Genomic DNA, 21,984 nt, shown 5'->3' on the forward strand with positions numbered 1-21,984 from the left:
ACGAGGGTTAAATGAGATAATGCACATAAAGTGCTCGATGCATAGTAAGCACTCAATATTATCACTATTTATTAATAATATTATTATGCTATTATGAATAATAGGTAGTAAATTAGATTTTGCGGTTACAAAACTGAATAAGCCACAGCACCAGCCAGAGAGACAGACATCTGTGTTACTGACCACGAGACCAAGGGATAGAGTCTGCGTAAGAGTCGGCACAGATGCTTCCACTGGAGTTGGGGACCAGGGGTTCACAAAGCTCCACAGAGCAGATCACAGTGGGCCTTAAACCTGGGAGGCAGAATTTCACTCACCTTGAAAAGGTGAGCCCAGCTGCATGCATGCATGCTAAGACACTTCAGTCATGTCTAACTCTTTGCAACCGTATGGACTGTTACCTACCGGACTCCTCTGTCCATGGGATCTCCAGACAGGAATACTGGAGTGGGTTGCCATGCCCTCCTCCAGGGGGTCTTCTCCACCCAGGGATCAAACCTGTGTCTCTGATGTCTCCTGCATTGGCAGGCAGTTTCTCCACCACCAGGGCTACAATTATATTAGTTATCTATTGCCGTGTAACACAGTAACCGCCTCCCGCCCCCGCCAATTAGTAGCTTAACACAACAAACATTTGTTATCTCCCAGGAACCCAAGCACAATTTAACGGGCACCTCTGGTTCAAGGTCTCTCTTGGGGTTATAGTCCAGCTATTGGCCAGAGCCGTGGTCATCTCCAGGCTGCATGCAAGCTGGAGAGGCTGCTTCCGAGCTCACTCAGGTGCCCACTGGCAGGCCTCCAGAGACCTGCTTCCACGTTCACTCACATGATTCTGGCATGCTTTGGTTCCTCCTCATATACTTTGTTCATCCTTTGGAGCTAGAGTCAGCACTTCATAGAGGGCCAGAAAGTAAGTAGATATTTTAGGATTTGTGGGTCATACAGTGTCTGTCACCACTACGCAACACTGCTGTGTAACTTGAAAGCAGCCAGAGACAACTCCTAAATGAATGGACATAGGTGTATTCCAAGAAAACTTTATGTAGCAAAATCAGGTAACTTACTGTAGACCTCTACAAGGACAGCAGAATGGTTTAGAAAAATTATTGCTGGGCATCACTTAGCCTCTCAGGGCTGCAGGTCCCAATCCATAATACATGTGGGCTAGAGTAATTTTTCTCAGGGCTTCCCACTGCAAAATGCTGTGTTTCTAACTTTAATCTTTATTCATAGAAGTTTAATAGCTATTTCTTTGTTCTTACTGTTTCTCTGCTAAGACTAAGAACTTAACCAGAGTGTCAGTAACACTTCACAGATCTCACTGTAAAATGGGAGACATTTAGCCAGGGACAGCTGGTAAAGAATCTGCCTGCAACTCAGGAGACCTGGGTTTGATCTCTGAGTTGGGAAGATCCCCTGGAGAAGGGAAAGGCTACCCACTCCAGTATTCTGGCCTGGAGAATTCCATGGACCGTCCATGGGGTTGCACAGAGTCGGACACAACTGAGCAACTTTCACTTTCACTAGCCAGGGACACTTAATTTTTTTTTAATATCTATGTAATTATTTATTTGGCTGCCCCAAGTCTGAGTTGCCGCACATGAGATCTTCATTGCTGCATGCCGGCTCTTTGGTGTGGCGTGTAGCCTCCTCTCTAGTTGTGGAGCGCAGCAGGCTCAGTAGTTGCGGCACGTGGGCTTAGTACACCTGGAGCATCTGGGATCTTAGTTCTCCATAAGGATGGATGGCACACGTGCTCAACCGTGTCCGACTCTTTATGACCCCATGGACTGTAGCCCACCAGGCTCCTCTGTCCGTGGAATTTTCCAGGCAGGAATACTGGAGTGGGTTGCCATTTCCTACTCCAGGGGATCTGCTCAACCAGGGATCAAACTCATGTCCTGTGTATTGGAAGGTGAATTCTTAACCACTGGACCACCAGGGAAGTCCCAGGACAACTTAATTGACGTGTTCAAGTCCGTCTTTTAATACATGGCATCTCAGTTAGTCATGGCATGGCTGGCCAGCTTGGGGCAGAGAGTGATGGGCTCTTGCTTCAGAATCCTTGGCCAGGAGCTGAAGGACCAATAGCATCATAACAACAGCTGCTGGTGATTGATTGCTTACCTATGTCAGTGTTGTTGTTCATTCGCCAAGTCTTGTCCGACTCTTCTCAACCCCGTGGACTGCAGCATGCCAGGCTTCCCTGTCCCTCACCATCTCCCAGAGTTTTGCCCAAATTCATGTCCATTGAATCAGTGATGCCAGCCAACTATCTCATCCTCTGTCACTCTCTTCTCCTTCTGCCTTCAATCTTTCCAAGCATCAGGGTCTTTTCCGATAAGTCAGCTGTTCGCATCAGATGGCCAAAGCATTAGAGCTTCAGTTTCAGCATCAGTCCTTCCAAAGAGTATTCAGGGTTGGTTTCCTTTAATATTGACTGGTTTGATCTCCTTGCTGTCCAAGGGACTCTCAAGAGTCTTCTCCAGGACCACAGTTTGAAAGCGTCAATCCTTTGGTGCTCTGCCTTCTTTATTGTCCAACTCTCACATTGGTACATGACTACTGGAAAGACCATAGCCTTGACTATATGGACCTTTGTTGGCAAAGTGATGTCTTTGCTTTTTAACACACTCTAGGTTTGTCATAGTTTTCCTGCCAAGAAAAAATCATCTTCTAATTTCATGGTTGTGGTCACAATCCACAGTGATTTTAGAGACCAAGAAGAGGAAATCTATCACTGCTTCTACTTCTTCCCTTTCTATTTGCCATGAAGTGGTGGAATTGGATGCCATGATCTTAGTTTTTTTAATACTGAGTTTTAAGCCGGCTTTTTCACTATGCCAATACCAAGTATGTAATCCATGGTTAACAGCTCTTAAGGTTCTTAAGATGCAGATACTTACAGAATCACAAACAGTGAAGTCCGTACAAGAGATACATGAGAGCTGAACCTTTCAGCTCTGAAAATTTCCCTGAAATAATTCCACATAAGTCTGACTTAGGGTGAATATGCAGCCTGATTTTTCTAGAACAGCCATAATGTCAGATCAAGTTGTTCAGAGGTTGAAAGAGGTCTGGATTACTTTTTCATTGTTCTCTTCAAGGCTCTTGGTATATTAAAGTAGTAAAATAATGACAGAATGGGATAATAAAAATTAGAGAATATTTTAAAAGCTTTCATGTACAGATCTGCAATATTGCATACATGCATAAAGGTGATAAAATTTTCCTATTTGTATGGAAAGTATTAGTTCACTGGGACCTGTGGGAAACTTACTATGGAAACATGGGGCTGAAGTTCAAAGCTGTGTGATAAACATTGTCTTCTTTCAGTCCTGTCCGTGTAGCTCTGGCTGTATACTTGGAGATAGTGGTCAAGAGTCTACATTGAGGTCCTCCATGAATGGGAAGCCTGGGTTAGTTGATCTCCTGTATCCCATGTTCCCATACTTCCTACCTGCCCCCGTGATGATAGGCTTTATGACATAAATCCTGTCGTAAGGAAGACTCCATGATATAAATTAAAAACTTTCTGAATCCCAGCTCCACCGTTTGCTAGTTGTGTAGCCTTACATGAGTTCGTTAAGCTTGCTAAACCATTCTCTATATTCATAAGATGGAGCTAGTAATGCGTATTTCCAATTTATGGGAAGAAGACAAAATAATGAACGTCAAGTACCAAACTCAAACCGGATGTTCAAGTGTCAGATACCGTCACTGCCACCACACACACACACACTCACACACACACACTCACACACACACACACACTCACACACACACTCACACACACACACACTCACACACACACACTCACTCACACACTCACACATACTCACACACACACACTCACTCACACACACACTCACACATACACACACTCTCACACACACACACTCACACACACTCACACTCACACACACACACACACACACACTCACACACACACTCACACATACTCACACACACTCACACACACACACACACTCACACATTCACACACTCAGTCTTGCCTCCGATCTGGAGCCCAAGTTTGGGTTTTGAACATACGTTGAGTAAACTACACTACCATCCCCAGGGCCTAGTAAAGAGTCCTGTGCCCCCAACTTCCCTGAGCTCCCGTTCACAAATGATCTGCCAGCCCCACAACTGTGGTGACTTGGCCCCCCGTCCCTGCCTCCTGTTCCATCCCCCCTTGCTTGCCTTTGGCAAATGAAGGCGTGAGAGACAGCGTGTACATCTGAGACACATCTCTTATGCCACATCTGTGAGGCAACTGAGACAGAATCAGACTTAAATAGAAAAAGTAATAGCCAAAGGGCATTGGCGTGAACTGGTGTACGGGATGGCTTACAGCCATCTCTCCTGGGGCCCGTGCTGTTAAGAGGGACATGTCTTGTGACCTCCACCTGGGAAGAGCTTGTGCTGCAAAGAGAGAAAAAACAGAAAATTAATAGAAGTTAAGAATACAGGTCAGGCTTCACGGGTGGCTTGGTGGCAAAGAATCCACTGCCTGCCAAGCAAGAGATGAGGGTCCTTGGGTCAGGAGGAGACCCTGGAGAAGGAAATGGCAACCCACTCTGGTGTTCTCACCTGGGAAATCCTATAGACAGAAGTGCCTGGCTGGCTACAGTCCTTGGAGTCACAACGAGTCTGATACAACTTAGTGACTAAGCAACAAGCATTCAGGTCTGATTCCCTGGCATCTACTGTGTGGGGTTTTTAACTGTTTGGGAAAAGAGGATTTCTGCCTGGATAGGTGATGTCTGGGCAGGTTCACCTTGCTTTCACCTGGACAAAGCTCTGAAGAGCGGTGATGCCTTGTGGATGCAGCATTGCCTGGTTTGTGATGGAGAAACAGCCTCCTGGCTGTCTCTTAACAGCTTGGTCCTATAGATCTTTACTTTGTGTCAGAAGAAAATTCAGAAATGGAAACGCAAAGAAAATCGAAATCAGGTCACTTGTTACAATTATATAAAGCTTATGGTTGGCACCATAGACTTGGAACTTGGAAACGGCAAGAAGGGTGACTTTAACAAAAATGGAAAGTTCCAGAAGTGTTAAGCAATAGAGAGAAATGGTTAACTGGCATAATTAATTGGAATAATTTGCAGCCATTTAAAACAATCATTATGGACATTATGGATTGTCATGGAAAAGGCTCAAAATATAATGTTAAAGGGAAAAAAAGCAATACATGAAGTTGTCTATATATATTGTGTAAAATGGATATGCAAATGGACATAAACTAAAATAAATCCTGAGAAAAACTGAGCCCCTAACCCAGGTTAGATTCCTTGACTAAGGCTTCTTCCCACACTTTTCCTAAATGTTGTGTGCTTCTATGTATTTGTGCATGTGTCTGTGTAATTATATCTATTTTATATATAAATATGTACACATACAAATATGTTTTTAGTGAAAAAATTCTTAAAGCATTTGAAAAAGATTGGAGGTATTTGTGAGCAGAGCAGCTGCAAAAGAGGGGAAAAATGTTTGTATGCTTTTTAAAAAAGCACTTAGGCTTTGTACCAAGGACTAAACTTTAAAATCCATCAATAGATGAGTGAATTTTACACTTTCTACTGCAGCTGATCATGTGTTACTGAAGTAATTAGGGCCTTTCTTTTTTCCCATAGAGATTCTAGAGATAAATCACAGTTTTGTTTTTCCTTGGTTTAAATGGCATTCTTCTTTGATCATTGCTTCACAGAGGGAAAAGATATTTCCGTGTGCAAAGTAGTGGTTAACTTCTCACAACCTCAGACAACAAAGGGCCCCTCTGTGAGGATGCAGAAATTCCTCCTGGAATACAGGGAAGGCCCCCAGCTGAACCGTATCCAAGGAAGATGCCGCAAAGCTTGCAAAGCTTGTTGGGAGAAAGGAGCCCAGCTGGAGGTCTTTTGGTTCTTTCTATTCAGATATTGGCCCTGCTTAGAGGTGGGGGTGGGGGCAGACCCATAAAAGAAAACCCCACAACAAGCCTGAATGCATTTACAAATTACAAGGAAAAGTTAATTCTGGCGACCAGGGTTGGTGCCAATTGAGGCTTATCATATTTAGAATTTAACTCCACTTGGGAAGAAAGTTGGTTTTTCTTCTCATGGAAGTTAGAGAAGTACCCCCGGGTGGGCTGTATGGCATAAATGCTGAGTAAAAGCCAGTCTGTGGGTAGGTTACACGCTGGTTCTGTTGTCCTCGGCCATCTACTCTCGGGCCGCTGTGAGTGCCACATGTGGCCACTGGTTATTATGATGACGTGGGGACCCCATCAAGTCAGGCCCTGAGCGTGGCGTCCACAGCGCCCCCTACCTGACTCCTGGGAGTTGATGTGTCCCCACCTGCCAGCCTCGTCCCCTCCAGCCACCATCTCATCCACTTGAGCTTCGGGACCCTGGGAGGGTTTCCAGAACAATGGGCGGGCCAGGCTGGCATGTCCTGGGCTTTGGGTGAATGTCAGTGCCCTTCCCCCTTCTTTCTTCCCTTTGCCTTCTTGAACTTAAATTCCTCTTCCTGATATAGTTATTAAAGTTCCTGGTCAAAGAGAGAGCTTTTTGAAAAAGCCAGAAATCAGGGTGGTGATGAGAAGAAATGAGAGACGAGGAGACCCTCTTCTCTACTGAGAGTCCCTCATCCCATGCAGATTCCGAACAGTGAAAAGAATGGCAGCTGCCATTTCTGTGCTTCTGCACCTGCTTATCCTGATTCTCGCATTATCTGTATACCTCACATCTGAATAAACAAAGGCCCAGAGAGGTTGAGAGGTTTGCTCAAGGCCACACAGCTAATTCGTGGGGCAAAAGTTCCAACTCAGGAGTTTCTGAGTTCCCCAGAACTCTCCCCTCTTTTTGCTACACAAAAATGCTTTCCCAAAGACTCAAAAACTATTAGTCACCATCAGTATTTGCCCCCAACATCTGTGGCCAAACAGTATCAGGATGTGTAATAAAGACTCCTTTCTAGTTCCAGCAGTGGCTCCAATTGAAAGAGAGTAAAAGTTCCACTCCATGTACAGATAACTAGTTAAATATCAAACTCACCAAGACTCTACTTCCTAACAGACCCATGGAATGTGGACCACAGGGAATGTGGTCCCTTCAGGGGTTCCATGCACTTGAAAACACTGTAAAAATCACCATTTAGGAACCTGTAGACCAGCACCATCAAGTAGAACTTTCTGCAGTGAGAAAAATGTTCTATGTCCACACTATCTGATATGACAGCCACTAGCCACATGTGGCTTTCAAGCTGTTGAAATGTGGCTGGCTGGTGTAACCCAGGAACTGAACTTTTCATGTATTTAATTTTTAGTAATTTAAATAGCCACATAAGGCTCGTAGTTACCAGGTTGGACTGTGTGGCTCTAGAATATTCTGGCAGGTTGACTGTTGGTCCCCACGTTTTCATGATGCTTTCCCGATAAGCTTTATTACAGGACCGGATCATAATTACTTGTTTTTGTTTTGCCCACCTCACTAGGCTATAAGCAATTAATTTTGCTAGATCATCTGTTATTAGCACATGACCTGGCCCATGGTTGTCTCCAAGTCATGTGACCCCATCCACCGCAGCACTCCAGGCTTCCCAGTCCTTCACTGTCTCCCAGAGTTTGCTTAAACTCAGGTCCACTGAATCAGTATTGCAATCCAACCATCTCATCTTCTGCCACCCCCTTCTCTCCACAGTACTAGGCGTTAAATAATTAATGCAGGCTAGATAAATGAATGGGAATCAGCTTTATTTGAAAGCGTCATTGTTATTGCTTGCTATCATCTAGTTTACACTTTCTCCTGACTTTGCTTTTAGGACTAGACTGGTTCCCAAATTTCCGGATGAAGCCCAGACCGCCCACTTATGAGCACATCTTTCTTTCCTCAAAGGGAATCACTTCTTTAGCTCATTATTTTGGTTATTTGCCTCCGTTTCTCTAAATGAGAGTTTCTATTACCATTTCTTGATTTTTTTTTTTTTTCAGTTTTAGACATTATCTTCCACTATGGAAGAAGATGGTTCAACATCCACCCGCTGCCCCACCACACATAAGGAATGTCCCACCTCCCTATCGAAACCCACCTCCAGTTTTAGCTAGATAAATAACAAGTATTTTTTATAACTACATAAGTGCTTGGTTCACAGCTAAGCCAAGTATAGAGAGTTATAACTACATTTCCTTTCCTGCACAGGTTTTTTCTGAAGGTAACAAATGACTGTTTTTTTTTTTCCATTTGTTCAGTATTCTTCATCCTTACCACTAATTTGACGCCAAATTCTTTCCCTAGCATGTGCATTTTTCTCTGTAGGATACTTCAGTGATTCTGTCAATTTCTTCTCTTAAAAGAAGACTGCCCAGAGCCTTCTTACCAATAGGAATGAGCTTCCTCTGGGTTGTGCACAGTGCTGGGATTCTGGAATCTCCATGGCGATCGTCCTAGGGATCCCTTTTGTCTCTCTTCTGTGTTTAATGTCCTATTTCTTATATTCCTTGCCTTCCCCTCTTGGTTTACTTCCTCATTTGTTTATTACATCTTCTAATAGACTCCTTTCCAGGAAGGGATGGTAAAATTTTTGAGACTTTTCTTATCTGAAAATGTCTTTATTGTACCATCTCATTTCGTTGGTAGTTTGGACAAATTTAGAATAATGTGTAGGAGATCAAACCAGTCCATCCTAAAGGAAATCAACCGTAAATATTCATTGAAAGGACTGATGCTGAAGCTGAAGCTCCAATACTTTGGCCACCTGATGTGAAGAGCCGAGTCATTGGAAAAGACCCTGATGCTGGGAAAGATTGAAGGCAGGGGGAGAAGGGGGCGACAGGATGAGATGGTTGGATGGCACCACCGACTCAATGAACATGAGTTTGAGAAAACTCTGGGAGATAGTGAAGGACAAGGAAGCCCGGCCTCCTTTAGTCCGTGGGGTCATAAAGAGTCGGACACAATAAGCGGCTGGGCACAGCACGGCCCTGTGTGTGCATTTAAGAAGTCTAAAGCCATTCTGAGCCCCAGCTCTTTGTATATGGTCAGTTTTCTCTTTGTAGAAGCCTTTAGGAGCTTTGCTTTTACCTCACTTCTGAAATATCACAGTGATGTGTCTTGGCGTTGGGTTTAGTTTTATTTATCACTCTGGTCACTTGGTGAGTGCTTTTATCTAAAATCTCATTCCTTCAGTTACGTAAGTTTTTCTCAACAGCTTTCCTGTTGTGCAGTTTAAATCTCACTACAACCATATTTGATAGATGAAACACTGATATTTGGGTAAATGATTAATTGGGCATTAATTGATTGTTAATTCAGCTTTGGGAGCTGGGCTGCAAACTCAGGCCTGGTAAATTTCAAAGCCCTTGTCTGCCTGGAGTCACTGATCCAGGCCAGGAATCCTTTCCCCCACATCACTACCTACGTCTCTCTCGGGAAATGCTTTCTGCTGTCACTTTCAAGATGCAGCTTGGCTGTGAAAAGGAGGCAACTGGCAGGCCTATTTTCAACTGGTTTTTTTTTTTTTTTTTTTTTTTTTAGTTGCAGGAAGAGAAGTTAAATGTCTAGAGAAACCTAATGGACAATCTCCGCAACAGGTAAGCTCTTCTCTTTTTTATGTTTTGGGAAGAAAGTCTATTCTTTCCACTTTCCACTAAATTTTCTATTATTTGGTCTCCCTCTGCAGTTTTTATTACCTGAAACATTAAAGCCAGTAGACAGGGCAATCCCCAAAGTCTATCTCTTTCAGATTCATTCAGGTTTAAGTAAAATGCTGTTATTTTCTTTTTCCTTTTGTTGTTTGGGAACAAAGAACAAAGTTTGTTTGTTCTAAAACAAGTAGCGTACAACATGACCCGTCTAAGTCTTCACATTGAACAATATACAATGTGAGGCTGAAACAAGAAGGCTGAGCATTACCTTCTTTGAGCTCAGTTAGCTCTGCTCCAATATTTCACCACCCTGTGTGTGCCCAGAAACGACCCCCGAAGCAAGCAAGTATTAATGTGGGACTTATAATTAATTTTACACAGTAGATAATTCACAGCTATGGAATCCACAAATAATGAGGAGCAGTTGGGCAGATAAAGCACATGGAACACCCGGTACATGGGGCACTCTGTGTGAGTTTGCTATTTCTATTGTCATCTTCGTTTTTCTATGTTATTAAATCCTGAGGCTCTTGGACACCTTTGAAAAGTTTTCAGTTCAGTTCAGTCACTCAGTTGTGTCCAGCTCTTTGCGAGCCCATGAACTGCAGCACGCCAGGCCTCCCTGTCCATCACCAACTCCCGTGATGGAGACTCATGTCCATTGAGTCAGTGATGCCATCCAACCATCTCATCCTCTGTCGTCCCCTGCTCCTCCCGCCTTCAGTCTTTCCCAGCATCAGGGTCTTTTATAGTGAGTCAGTTCTTCGCATCAGGGGGCCAAAGTATTGGAGTTTCAGCTTCAGCATCAGTCCTTCCAATGAATATTCAGGACTGATTTCCTTTAGGATGAAGAGTTTTAGGCAGGGGGACTGATAGATTCAGGTTTGTGGCCTAGAAAGATCCCATGACTTCCGTGTGGCAAATGTCTTAGAAGACACAGGGGGATGCGGTGACAAAAGGATTTGCAATCACTCAGGTAAAAAGAAGTGATAATGTCTTAGGACAGGGCAGGGGCGGTGCACATGGAGAGAGAAGAGTGGGCCTCAGAGAGAGTGTCAGAGGTCGCCTTCCCCCCGGAATGTGGTCTGGACCCCCACCAACCCCTTTATCTGCTCACTCTCAGCCACAAGTCTTCTCCAGTCTCTTCCCAGGATTACTTGGGCACTTGCTGCCTTATAGAACACAATGCATGACATACTTTATTTCGTTGTAATATTTATGATTTCTTTCTTTATCTGGCTGCATCGGGTCTCAGTTGCGTCACTTGAAATCTTCATTGTGTCATACAGGACCTTTCGTTGCGGTGCACAGTATCAGTAGTTACAGCACTCCGGCTCCAGAGTGCACAGTCTTCCGTGGTTGCAGCACATGGGCTCTCTAGTTGCAGCCAGCAGGCTTAGTCACTCTGTAGCACGTGGGATCTTAGTTCCCAACCAAGGAGCAAACCTGCATCCCCTGCATTGCCAGGCAGATACGTAACCACTGTACCACCAGGAAAGTCCCCATCTTTAAAATGCGTACTTTTTGCACCCCCTTAGTCATGTATTTATGCATCTGTCATCATTGCTAGACTGTGAATTCTTTTCAGCTCCCTGGAACTGAATTTGGTACTTGCACAAAATGGGTGCTCAGGAAATATTTGATGCGTGAATAAGTGGTGAACCCTTTAACATACAGCAGAGATCTCTGCCTCTGGTGTCCTAGTTACTAGCAGAGTGTTTTATCCTCAGATTTTCAAGGATATTCGAAGCCTCAGGACCATGCTTATTCTTTCAAGTAAAACTGTTTTTACTATACTTCAAAGAAATAATGGACATGAGTTTGAACAAACTCTAGGAGACAGTGAAGGACAGGGAGGCCTGGTGTGCTGCAGTCCAAGGGGTCATAAAGAGCGACTGAACAAGAAAAGGAACATCAGCGTCCAAATTCTGCACATGCAGTGTCATCTACAAACACGGGAGAGTCTGCTTTTTTCTTGTCCTCTGACCAGTCCATACTTCCCACCCTGAGTGGGAAGCCTGTATATTGTATATACAGCGGTTGTGTAGTGGGATGTTCTTTAAGAACGCTGAAGTTTGGGCATCTAGAATACTGGGAATTATCCATAACTGGTCCATTCCAAACATCCAGCCTTGAGCTGTGCTTGCTTTTAAAGGCATCATTATTAGTAGCTTTACAAGACTGTAGCATATAAACTTCTGTCCACATCGCCGCCTCTGCAACTTCTTCATTTGCAGAACTTCATTTTTTCTAAATGCTTCAGGTATCTTCCAGACTTCCCCCACCTTCCAGATAAGGCTACTTACCAATGTTAGTGACATACCCTGCATTGGAGACACGCCTGATTCTCGTGGGGGTCCAGGGAGGATTGGGTCAGAACATCACCCATTTCTATTCACAGTGTCTAAAAGTCACTTGGCCAAGGTTAAAAAATTTTCTCATAGACAATGGCCATGAAGGTGAGAGCAGCCCACATCTGTTAAGAACCTGCTACTTGCTAGTCACACTCTGCCAGGTCCGTCACATGTGTAAGCCGTGTGGTTCTCAGAGGAACCCTTCACAATTCGGTGTCACTGTTTCCCTATCTAGTGGCTGGCAAAGCTGAGACTCTGAGAGGTCAAGCTACTCAAGGTCATCCAGCTTAGGACAGGCCAATCCAGATTTTTGACTCCAGAGCCCACTCCCTTAATTACGATAGACAGACTGTCTTCTATCTACTGGGTCTTAAAATTCTTCGTCCTCTTCTTCTAGAACCAGATATGATTTTATACATATTCCTTCTGTTGAGGTGGCTATAAACATGAAATCAATTACGAACTAATCGAAGGGTATCTCTGATGTGTTTAAGAAGATACCCTACTAAAGATTGGTGATGCTGAGCTTCCTATATAACTTGAATCAAAGTCAAGAGGACCAGCCCAACAAGCTGAGTTGAGATGAGTCATGTCAGATGATACTGTGATTATGGGTGGTCAAGAGTGTGATGGGAGGGGGGCCACTGAATCCCACATGAAAAAGACATAGAACTGCACATGTTAACTGAAAACACATCATCTTCACTTCAAATTTTAAAAATCATCTCAAATTGTATTATCTGAAGAGTCTCCAAAGTGTACTTGTTCATACTCTTAGAAACTAAGAGCCACCCAAAAGGTGATGGCCTGCCCCCGTCTTCAGCTGAGCCCAAGTCTTTGTGCTGTGGTCATTATCCCTGAACACATGTGGTTTGGTTTGGTTTGGTTTCCAGTGATACGGTCTATTAGTTCATCAGTGAGCAAGATTCTACCCAAGTAGCAGAGTTCAGGGTAAACATCCAATCCCATATCATTGATGATAGTCTGTCATGTTAAGGGAGATTGTGTATGTGATCCCTGGGTCAGGAAGATCCTCTGGGGTAGGAAATGACCTCCCACTCCAGCACTCTTGCCTGGGAAATTCCTCAGACAGAGGAACCTGGTGGGCTACAGTCCATGAGGTTGCAAAGAATCAGACACAACTGAGCAACTGAGCATGCACGCGCGTATATGTGATTAGCTGAGCTCTCTGTAACATCTCTTTCACTTCAGAGCTGTCTGTGGTCATTTGCAAGACTTCCTCAAAACATTTCAAAAGCAACTGATAAGTGAATGGTGATATCTGGATTCCTTACTCTAAGAGTTTTAGATATTTTCTTCAACTGTTGAATTAGAGACTCCCTGAAGGATTTGGTGTGTATTAAAAATAAACTTCCTGCCACTACATTGATAATGGGGAATGGATTAATAGCACCCACGCGAATAATAGAGAATGCCCTTCATACTTCAGCAGACATAAGAGATACCTAAACTTATTTATTAACCACAATCACCCATATGTGTTAATGATGTTGAGTATTTTCATGAGATTACTGAAAATAGTGTGAAGGTCCATATGTTCCCTATACTTTCTCCAGTGGCAGTTTTAGAATATCTATATACTAGAAGGGTTTCAGAACTTAGAAGGGAAGACAGGAGACTTGTCTAGAAGTTGTTTTGCACAGTAACTAGACTGATCTGGGGTGGGAAAGGCGAGAGAAATTGATGGAGACGATGGAGGGGCTGAAGTCGCTTCCCCAGCCACCACTGACACCCACCACCATGACGTGTCCTACACCAGGCGTGCAGCAATTAGCAACATGTACGTTAGACACTACCCATCTGTACAGAGTCCAACACTCTTGTTGTATATTACTTAATAACTAGCTAGGAAGCCTTTGGTCAGGATATTATTTGTCGTCGGGAAGGTCCCGTCAAGAATGAGAACTCTACCTTTCAAACAGAAGGACGTTATAGTCAGTGGGTTATGTGGGTATTGGAAGATCTGGGAAACCAAATGAGATGCTGAGGTAAACACAGAGATGGTCAAGGCAGGAGGACATTACCATCCTACGGGGAGGCACAGAACCAGATGCTGGGGCAGTGGCCGGAGCATGGATGCGCCATGCTTCTGGCTGGCACCGTAGGGGGTGGGGCTCTTGCCCATCTCCTGCTATGGAGGAGAGCTGGCCACTGCCAGGATGAGCAGGACGCCGTCCAGAGCAGAGAGACAAAGGGAACCGTACCCTGACTTCCCTCATCCTCTCCTTCTCGTCTTCCACCAGTACCTTCCACTGGTGGGACCCACCCAGGTCCAGACAGGGGTTCCTCAGCATTAGGGTGCCCTGAGCAGGCAAGGGAGGCAGGGGCCGGTCTAAGAGCAGACAGGCAGTGGACCAGCCCAACGCTGGCATTGTTTCATCTCTCAGTTGGGTTTGTCTCAACTCTTCCTCAATTAGTAAACGTTTAGGTTGTCCAGACTGACCCCTTTATCATTGGACACTTGGTTTACTTTCACTTTCTCCTGTTATAACACCCACAGAGAAGGACAGAAGAAGGTAAATTAAAATTGTTACAAAGCAAATTCTGAAAAACAGAATCTTTGGAAACTTAACAGGCTTGTAAAGCTGCACCCACCGGCAATGGAATTGGAAGCAATGACTACTGGTATGAGTTTCTGACCAACATAAAATTATGTTTTGGCCAACTCGGTTTGGGCCATGCCATCTGTCACCACAAGGGGCCAATGGTAATGGTAACTACCTCACTTTTGCCAGAAATTCCCCAAGCCACAGAGTTCTTAGAGTGTTAGGCCTCTCCCTTTAAGTAGAGCTCACCTAGACCAACCAGTAACATTGGCAAAACAAAGACTCCTTCCGCCTTTATTTTCTTAAGACCATAAAGCTGCAGTTCTCAGCGTGTGGTCCTTGGACAGCAGTGCTAGCACCACCTGGGAGCTTGTTGGAAATGCAGGTTATCGGGCCCACATAGACCCCCACATAGACCCTTACGGCCCCGGTGCCCTCTGCCTTCCAATGTGTCCACCAGGATCCCACCCCTGTCACCGGCCCACCTTGGTTCAGTAATGAATTGCACCCCACCTGACCTAAATAGGAGCCTACTCCCAGGAATTTACAGTCCAGACGATAGGGGAACCGCTTCTCAAACTTTTCCCCTAAAGCCTTTCTCCCCGGGGGTACAGGAAAAAGGACCTGGCCTAGAGGGCTGACCACAAGTTACCAACAGAACTTGTAATTTTCTGCATACCTTTGTTTAATTCTAATAATTGAGGCACATTTTGCCTTTTCAAACACAATATTCTAAATTTCTTTTGAATATAAAATAATGGGCTTCTTCCCCCCAAACTTTCAAATTGGGCCAAATTTATTTTATAGCTTATCTGTACCTCCCAGAATATGGTCATGTACCCTCATCCAGAAGATGGGGCCCCAAGACCAGCTAACACCACGGGCAGCCCACAGGGTCTGGGGCGAGCACAAGGATGGCCCTGGGGAAGGAATGGTGAGGTGGACAGGTCCAGCTGCCGCAGATCTAACCCAGGGGAGGAAGTGAACGCCTCCACACCCTATCCTGCCTCCCCTAGTCCCTTCCACAAAACTTTCATCCAGGCATCAGATCCCATTTGTGGAAAGAGAGGTGTCTATAGAATTGCAGGAGTCTTTTCACCCACCCACGGTCTGGCCAGGCTACAGAGTAAATCCCATGCCCAGACAGAGCTGGAGGAAACTCTGCCATAAGGTAGTACCATGGCTACCAGAACTTAACACAATAATTATCTGAATATTTACCAAATCACCTGCTCCGTAACTTTGCCACACAGCAAGGCGCCTACACTGTGCCCTGATTCTCCTGCATTTGAGGCCTTTCCTATACTAAGTCCCTCCCTTGAAATTAAATAACCAATGTATACTGCCATCTGGTGGCGAATAGATGAAACCACAGGTATGAAATAACTGTTCAGTCCCTACGTGGTGGTAGGCACTTTGCAACCCCATGGACCGCAACACCCCAGGCTTCCTTGTCCTTCACTATCTCCCAGAATCTGCTCAAACTCATGTCCATTGAGTCGGTGATGCCATCCAGCCATCTTATCTCCTGTCGTCCCCTTCTCTTCCTGCCCTCAGTCTTTCCCAGCATCAGGGTCTTTTTCCAATGCATTTGCTCTTCGCATCAGGTGGCCAAAGTATTGGAGCTTCAGCTTCGGCATCAGTACTTCCAGTTAGTATTCAGAGTTGATTTCCTTTTTAATACCCGGTGTAGATTTGTCATAACTTTTCTTCCGAGGAGCAAGTGTGTTTTACTTTCAAGGCTGCAGTCACCGTTCTCAGTGGTTTTTGAGTCCAAGAAGATAAAATCTGTAACTGTTTCCAATTTTTCCCATCTATTTGCCATGAAGTGATGGGACTGGATGCCATGATCTTAGTTTTTTGAATGTTGAGTTTTAAGCCAATTTTTTTTGCTCTCCTCTTTCACCTTCATCAGAGGCTCTTTAGTTCCTCTTCACTCTTTGCAATTAGAGTGGTGTCATCTGCATATGTGAGGTTGTTGATATTTCTCCCTGCAATCTTGATTCCAGCTTGTGAGTCATTCAGCCTGGTGTTTCACATGATGTACTCTGCATAGAAGTTAAATAAGCAGGGTGACAATATACAGCCTTGATGTACTCCTTTCCCAATTTGGAATCAGTTCATTGTTCCATGTCTGGTTCTAATTGTTACTTCTTGTTCTGCATACACGTTTCTCAGGAGGCAGGTAAGGTGGTCTGGTATTCCCATCTCTTTAAGAATTTTCCACAGTTTATTGCGATCCACACAGTGAAAGGCTTTAGCATAGTCACTGAAGCAGAAGGAGATTTTTCTTTTGGAATTCCCTTGCTTTTTCTATGATCTAGAGGATGTTGGCAATTTGATCTCTGGTTCTTCTGCTTTTTCTAAATCCAATTTATACATCTGGAAGTCCTCAATTCATGTACTGCTGAAGCCTAGCTTGAAAAATTTTGAGCATAATCTTTCTGGCATGTGAAATGAGTGCAACTGTACAGTAATTTGAACATTCTTTAACAGTGCCCTTTGGGATTGGAATGAAAACTGACATTTTCCAATCCTGCGGCCACTGCTGAGTTTTCCAAATTTGCTGATGTAATGAGTGCAACACTTTAACACCATCATCTTTTAGGATTTGAAATAGCTCAGCTACAATTCCATCACTTCCACTAGCTTTGTTTGCAGTAATGCTTCCGAAGACCCACTTGACTTCGCACTCCAGGATGTCTAGCTCTAGGTGAGTAACTACACCATCATGGTTATTCGGGTCATTAAGACCTTTTCTGTATAGTTTTTCTGTATATTTCTACCACCTCTTCTTAATCTTTTCTGCTTCTGTTAGGTCCATACCGTTTGTCCTTTATTGTGCCCATCCTTGCATAAAATGACCCCTGCGTATCTCTGATTGTCTTGACGAGATCTCTAGTCTTTCCCATTCTGTTGTCTTCCTCTGTTTCTTTGCACTGTTCACTTAAGACTTTCTTAACTCTCCTTGCTCTTCTATCAGAACCCAAATCAAGAGTATCCAGTTCCCTTTTGCAAAACATACTAGGTCACAAGCTGCTTCTTATTGTGAAATTCTGTGGACTCAGAAAAGAACAGAACCTAGTGAGAGGTATTATGGTATTATATTAATATCATAGGAAAGATATAATATATAAATATTATATAGTTGATGTATAATCAGGAAATGTTAATAATGAAAACAGTAACAGCCGCATTAACAATAGGTACACGGTGCCTATGTGTGCTAAGTCTCTTCAGTCGCGTACAGCCCTGCGATCCCGTGGACTGTTGCCCCCCAGGCTCCTCCGTCCACGGGATTCTCAGGCAAGAACGCTGGCGTGGGTTGCCACGCCCTCTTCCAGGGTGTCTTCTTGTCCCAGGGATTGAACCTGAGCTTCTTATGTCTCCTGAATTGGCAGGTGGCTTCTTTACGACTAGGGCCACCTGGGAACCACTCCCTAGTTTATATGTCCATTTACTTATCCGTAGAATACTGGCTTCCAACCTCTGTACACAGTTGGTAGGAATGTAATGATGCAGCCACTATGGAAACCAGTACGGAAGATCTTCAGAAAACTAAAAATAGACTACATATGACTCAGCAATTCCATTCCAAGGTATATATCCCCACCCCCCCACCAAAAAAAAGCAAAACTAAAATGCTAACACCAAAAGATCCAGGTACCCCATGTTCATAGCAACACTGTTCCTAGAAGCCAAGATATGGAAGTGACCTCAGTGTCCATAAACAGATGAATGGATAATGAAGGTGTGATATATGTAATATAATGGAATATGATTCAGCCATAAAAACGAATTAAATTCTGCCATTTACAACAACGTGGATGACATTTAGTGAAAGAAGTCAGACAGAGAAAGACAAATACTGAATGATTTTATTCATATGTAGAGTCCAAAAAATGAAACAAAAGAATATAGCAGAACAGAAACAGACTCACAGATATAGAAAACAAGCTAGTGGTGTTAACAGTGGGGAGCAGGAGGAGAGGAGGGGCCAGACAGCGGTATGTGATTAAAACTATTATGTATAAAATAGATAAGCAATATGAACATATTGTACAGCCCAGGGAAATGTAACCAGTATTTTGTGATAATTTTAAATAATTTACAAAATACTGAATCACTGTGCTATACACCTGAAACTAATATAATATTGTAAATCAACTATCGTTCAGTTAAAACAATAATAGGGATTTTTCTGGCAATCCAGTGATTATGACTCTCTGCTTTTACTGCCATGGCCCACGTTCATTCCATGGTCGGGAAACAAGATCCTTCAAGCCCATGGTGCAGCCAATAATAAACAAACAAACAAATAAAATACTGGCTTCTTCCTTAAAGGGTTATTGTGAAGTTGAAGTGAATACATGAACATTTTTAAAACGGTACTTGATGCATATTAAACAATAGAATGTTAAGTATTTATAATCATAAATAAGCCCTGGCAGGGTGTCAGACATAATAAATGCCATACATACTTTTATGTCACTCATTTTTGAAACAATCCTGGTAAACAGGAATTGTTACCATTCATTCCTATTTTGCTGATTAGACAGGTAAAGTTTGCAGAGGCTAAGAAATTTGCGTAGAGGTCACAAAGCTAATAAGTGGTGGAGGCAGTGTTGGAACCCAAACTTAGACCCTAAATTACTCATGTAACCATGGTGCTGAATTGCTGATATGATGGATTTTCTCAAAAAGCTTACAGATTCCATCCTGCCTCACACATACCCCAGCCCTGCCACACACACACACACACACACACACACACACACACACACACACTCTTACACACTTCCCCAGCCCATTCCAGTGAAGAGGTCCAGCAGATACCTCCTTGTCCTCCTGACCTGAGTCCTCACCCTTCCCAGGGAAGTTGCAGTTACATACACTCTGTCTCAAGGCTCCAGGGCATTGATCAGCTGTGTGTATGTGGGGGGGCGGGGGGGGTGGGTGTGTGTGTACACTCAGTCGCTTAGTATTCTCTGGCAAAGAAGCCAAGGAGACCTCTTCAAAGAGCTGCAGACCTGAGGGAATGAGATGAGAACTTGGGGGCTGAAGGGAGGAAACAGGAAGAGAAGGTTGTGCATTCAGTTAGGATCATGGGTTTAGGTGAGTGTGGACTTGGGACCCAAACACCCCCATCGGTACCGGAATGGGGTAATTCACAAACCACTGTGGAGGGCTCCCGCCTGCAGAAGGGACCTATCGGTGCCTGCCTTCTCTGGGTGTTCAGTGCTAACCGTGTGTGAGCCAAGTCAGGGAGAGGTCAATGAGTTGAGGACACTTCCTTCTCCGATTCACCACCTCGATTGTTCAGTTTGGAAGAGACCTTTGATGTCAGGGACTCACTGGGGAGATAAAGAACCTGAGGGATCAAGAGATTACACCACTTTCCCACATCTGCACAGTTGACGATGAAGCTACTGCTGGAAGATGGATTTCTTATACCCAGCTTGGACTTTGCCTGGTTGAGTTCACAAACACCAGCCCCACCTGACGATATTAGTTTGGGGCACAAAACCCTTCCTGACAATTAGGACTGCCATGACAATTGTTTTTCCCAAAGTTCCACAAAACATAAATCCTATTGGTCATTAATATCTTTTATGGCGGGGCGGGGGGGAGTTCTGTGGTCAAATAATTTTGGGAAATACTGAGTTAAACAGGGTGAAATCATTCTTTTTCATAATTGTGAATGTGTTCATCTTTAATCTCTGCTGTTCCCATTCTCAAACCTGTTTGAGGGAACCCTTTCACAGGAGTGGGGGACGGACATTTGAACATACCTCTGCACAGATATCCCATCAAGCCCAGTTCTAGGTGATGCTGACTCGTATATGGTAGCACATTGACTACTAGGAGTGCATCAAATGGACTGTTTGATGGTGCTGATAATAAAGGCTTATAGTCCTCCTCCAAAATTATTGAAGCTCAGCCTCTTTAGGAGAAAAGGAAACACCAAAAAATTTTGTCCCAGAGAGTTTGCAAAGCCTGCTCAGAAAGGGGAATATGGTTCTGCTGAGGAAACAGATTGAATAGTAGTCAAGAATTATCTTCTTGTCCTTTTTCCACCATAAATTCAGTACCGTCTATGAAGCTGGGCAGGCAGTCTTTTAATTTCTTTTGTAAGGCACCTCGTGATTTCTTCAATGCCTGGTAGTTATTTTTATCCATTCCTCTTGAGTCTAAGAGGTCAGTACCCAGAAGTGACTCACTAAACATTTTTCAGCTTCACCTGCTAGCCAGGTTAAGATGAAATCCTGGACTGTTTTCTAAACATTGGCAGCTTGGTTTATCACAACAGAGTTGAAATTTAAGTGTTTGGTTTTACTGTGTCTCTTCCAAGCACTTCAACTTCTATCAACTCAAACCGCTTGCCAGCAGCTGCTATGAAAGCCCATTGACTAGAGTTCTTGAAGCAGGACACCCTTAACCCTTGGAGTTACATGAACTGTAATTCCCAAGCTGGGAAGGGGAACCACGGTCCCCCCTATCTCTCTTAGCTCATGCCATGCACTTGACTTTTGATTTTGGACCATCAGGTAGAGTGAGATTTGATTGTGGAAAGTGGTAGACCTTCTACTGGAATAATTTATAAAATCTCATACTCACCATTCATTCCTTCACTTCTGTCACTCACCAGTCATACCTTTATTTGAATAAGAGATGTGACATGCTCCATGCAGGTAGATGCTGGCCTAGGTTAGGCAGGCAGCTGACAAACACCAAAGCCCTAGACAAACACCAAATCCCCTCTGAGGTACCCAAGGACAGGAAACATCTTTGCTTTCAGAGTTCTAGTGTCTGGGGCTGGCTATTGAGGAAAGGTCTTCAGTACATACACAGAATGACAGCTAAATCCAGAAAGTTTGATGGGCTTTCCATGAGCTCCTTTCCAAGACCTTTCCCCATGTGCTTCTTTAGAGGGAATGGCTTAATGGCAATGGTTTTCTGTAGGTATTAGGTCCTAGCCCAGGAACAAGCAGAACAGAAACTGACATCAGATTAGTGCCTTTTTTTTTTTTCTTTTTAACTTCTGAAGTTGACATATCAGACAATGAAAAGTTGCAAGGAAAATACAGAGGACCCTCAGTTACTCGGAGTCCCCAAATGTTAACCTTTACTACATTTGCTTTATTCTTCTCTCTTTCTCTATACACACATACACACACATTTTTTTCCCTGAATTATTTTAATAAGTTACAGATACCACCATGTCCCTCTACTGCTAAATACCTCACTATGAAATACTTCCTAAGAAAAAGGGCATGCTCTCATATAGCCCTAGTACAAGGATCAAAAGCAGGACATTAGCACCGATGTAATACTACTACCTAATCTACAGGCCTTATTCAGATTTCACCAGTTGTGTCAATAATGACGTGTTACCAAAAGATCAAGCATTGCATTCATTGTCATGTCTCTT

At 43.8% G+C, this 21,984-nt stretch overlaps 1 protein-coding gene across 9 annotated transcripts in view; it reads left to right on the forward strand.

The window, feature by feature from the left end:
- The window catches only part of C17H4orf19 (chromosome 17 C4orf19 homolog), a 78,678-nt gene that overhangs the window by 48,160 nt on the left and 8,534 nt on the right, over positions 1 to 21,984 (forward strand). For 3 of the 9 annotated variants that reach the window (XM_061164535.1, XM_061164537.1, XM_061164532.1), the window contains 2 exons: positions 9,522 to 9,577; positions 17,161 to 17,265. The exons of 1 other annotated variant lie outside the window; for it this stretch is intronic. The gene's annotated coding sequence lies outside the window, so the exon portion shown is untranslated. The remainder of the gene's footprint in view (positions 1 to 9,521; positions 9,578 to 17,160; positions 17,266 to 21,984) is intronic. 5 more of the 9 variants (XM_061164530.1, XM_061164531.1, XM_061164529.1 and 2 more) reach the window with 3 other exon arrangements.

The sequence above is a fragment of the Dama dama genome, chromosome 17 (assembly GCF_033118175.1).
Source record: "Dama dama isolate Ldn47 chromosome 17, ASM3311817v1, whole genome shotgun sequence".
NCBI classification, from domain to species: Eukaryota; Metazoa; Chordata; class Mammalia; order Artiodactyla; family Cervidae; genus Dama; species Dama dama.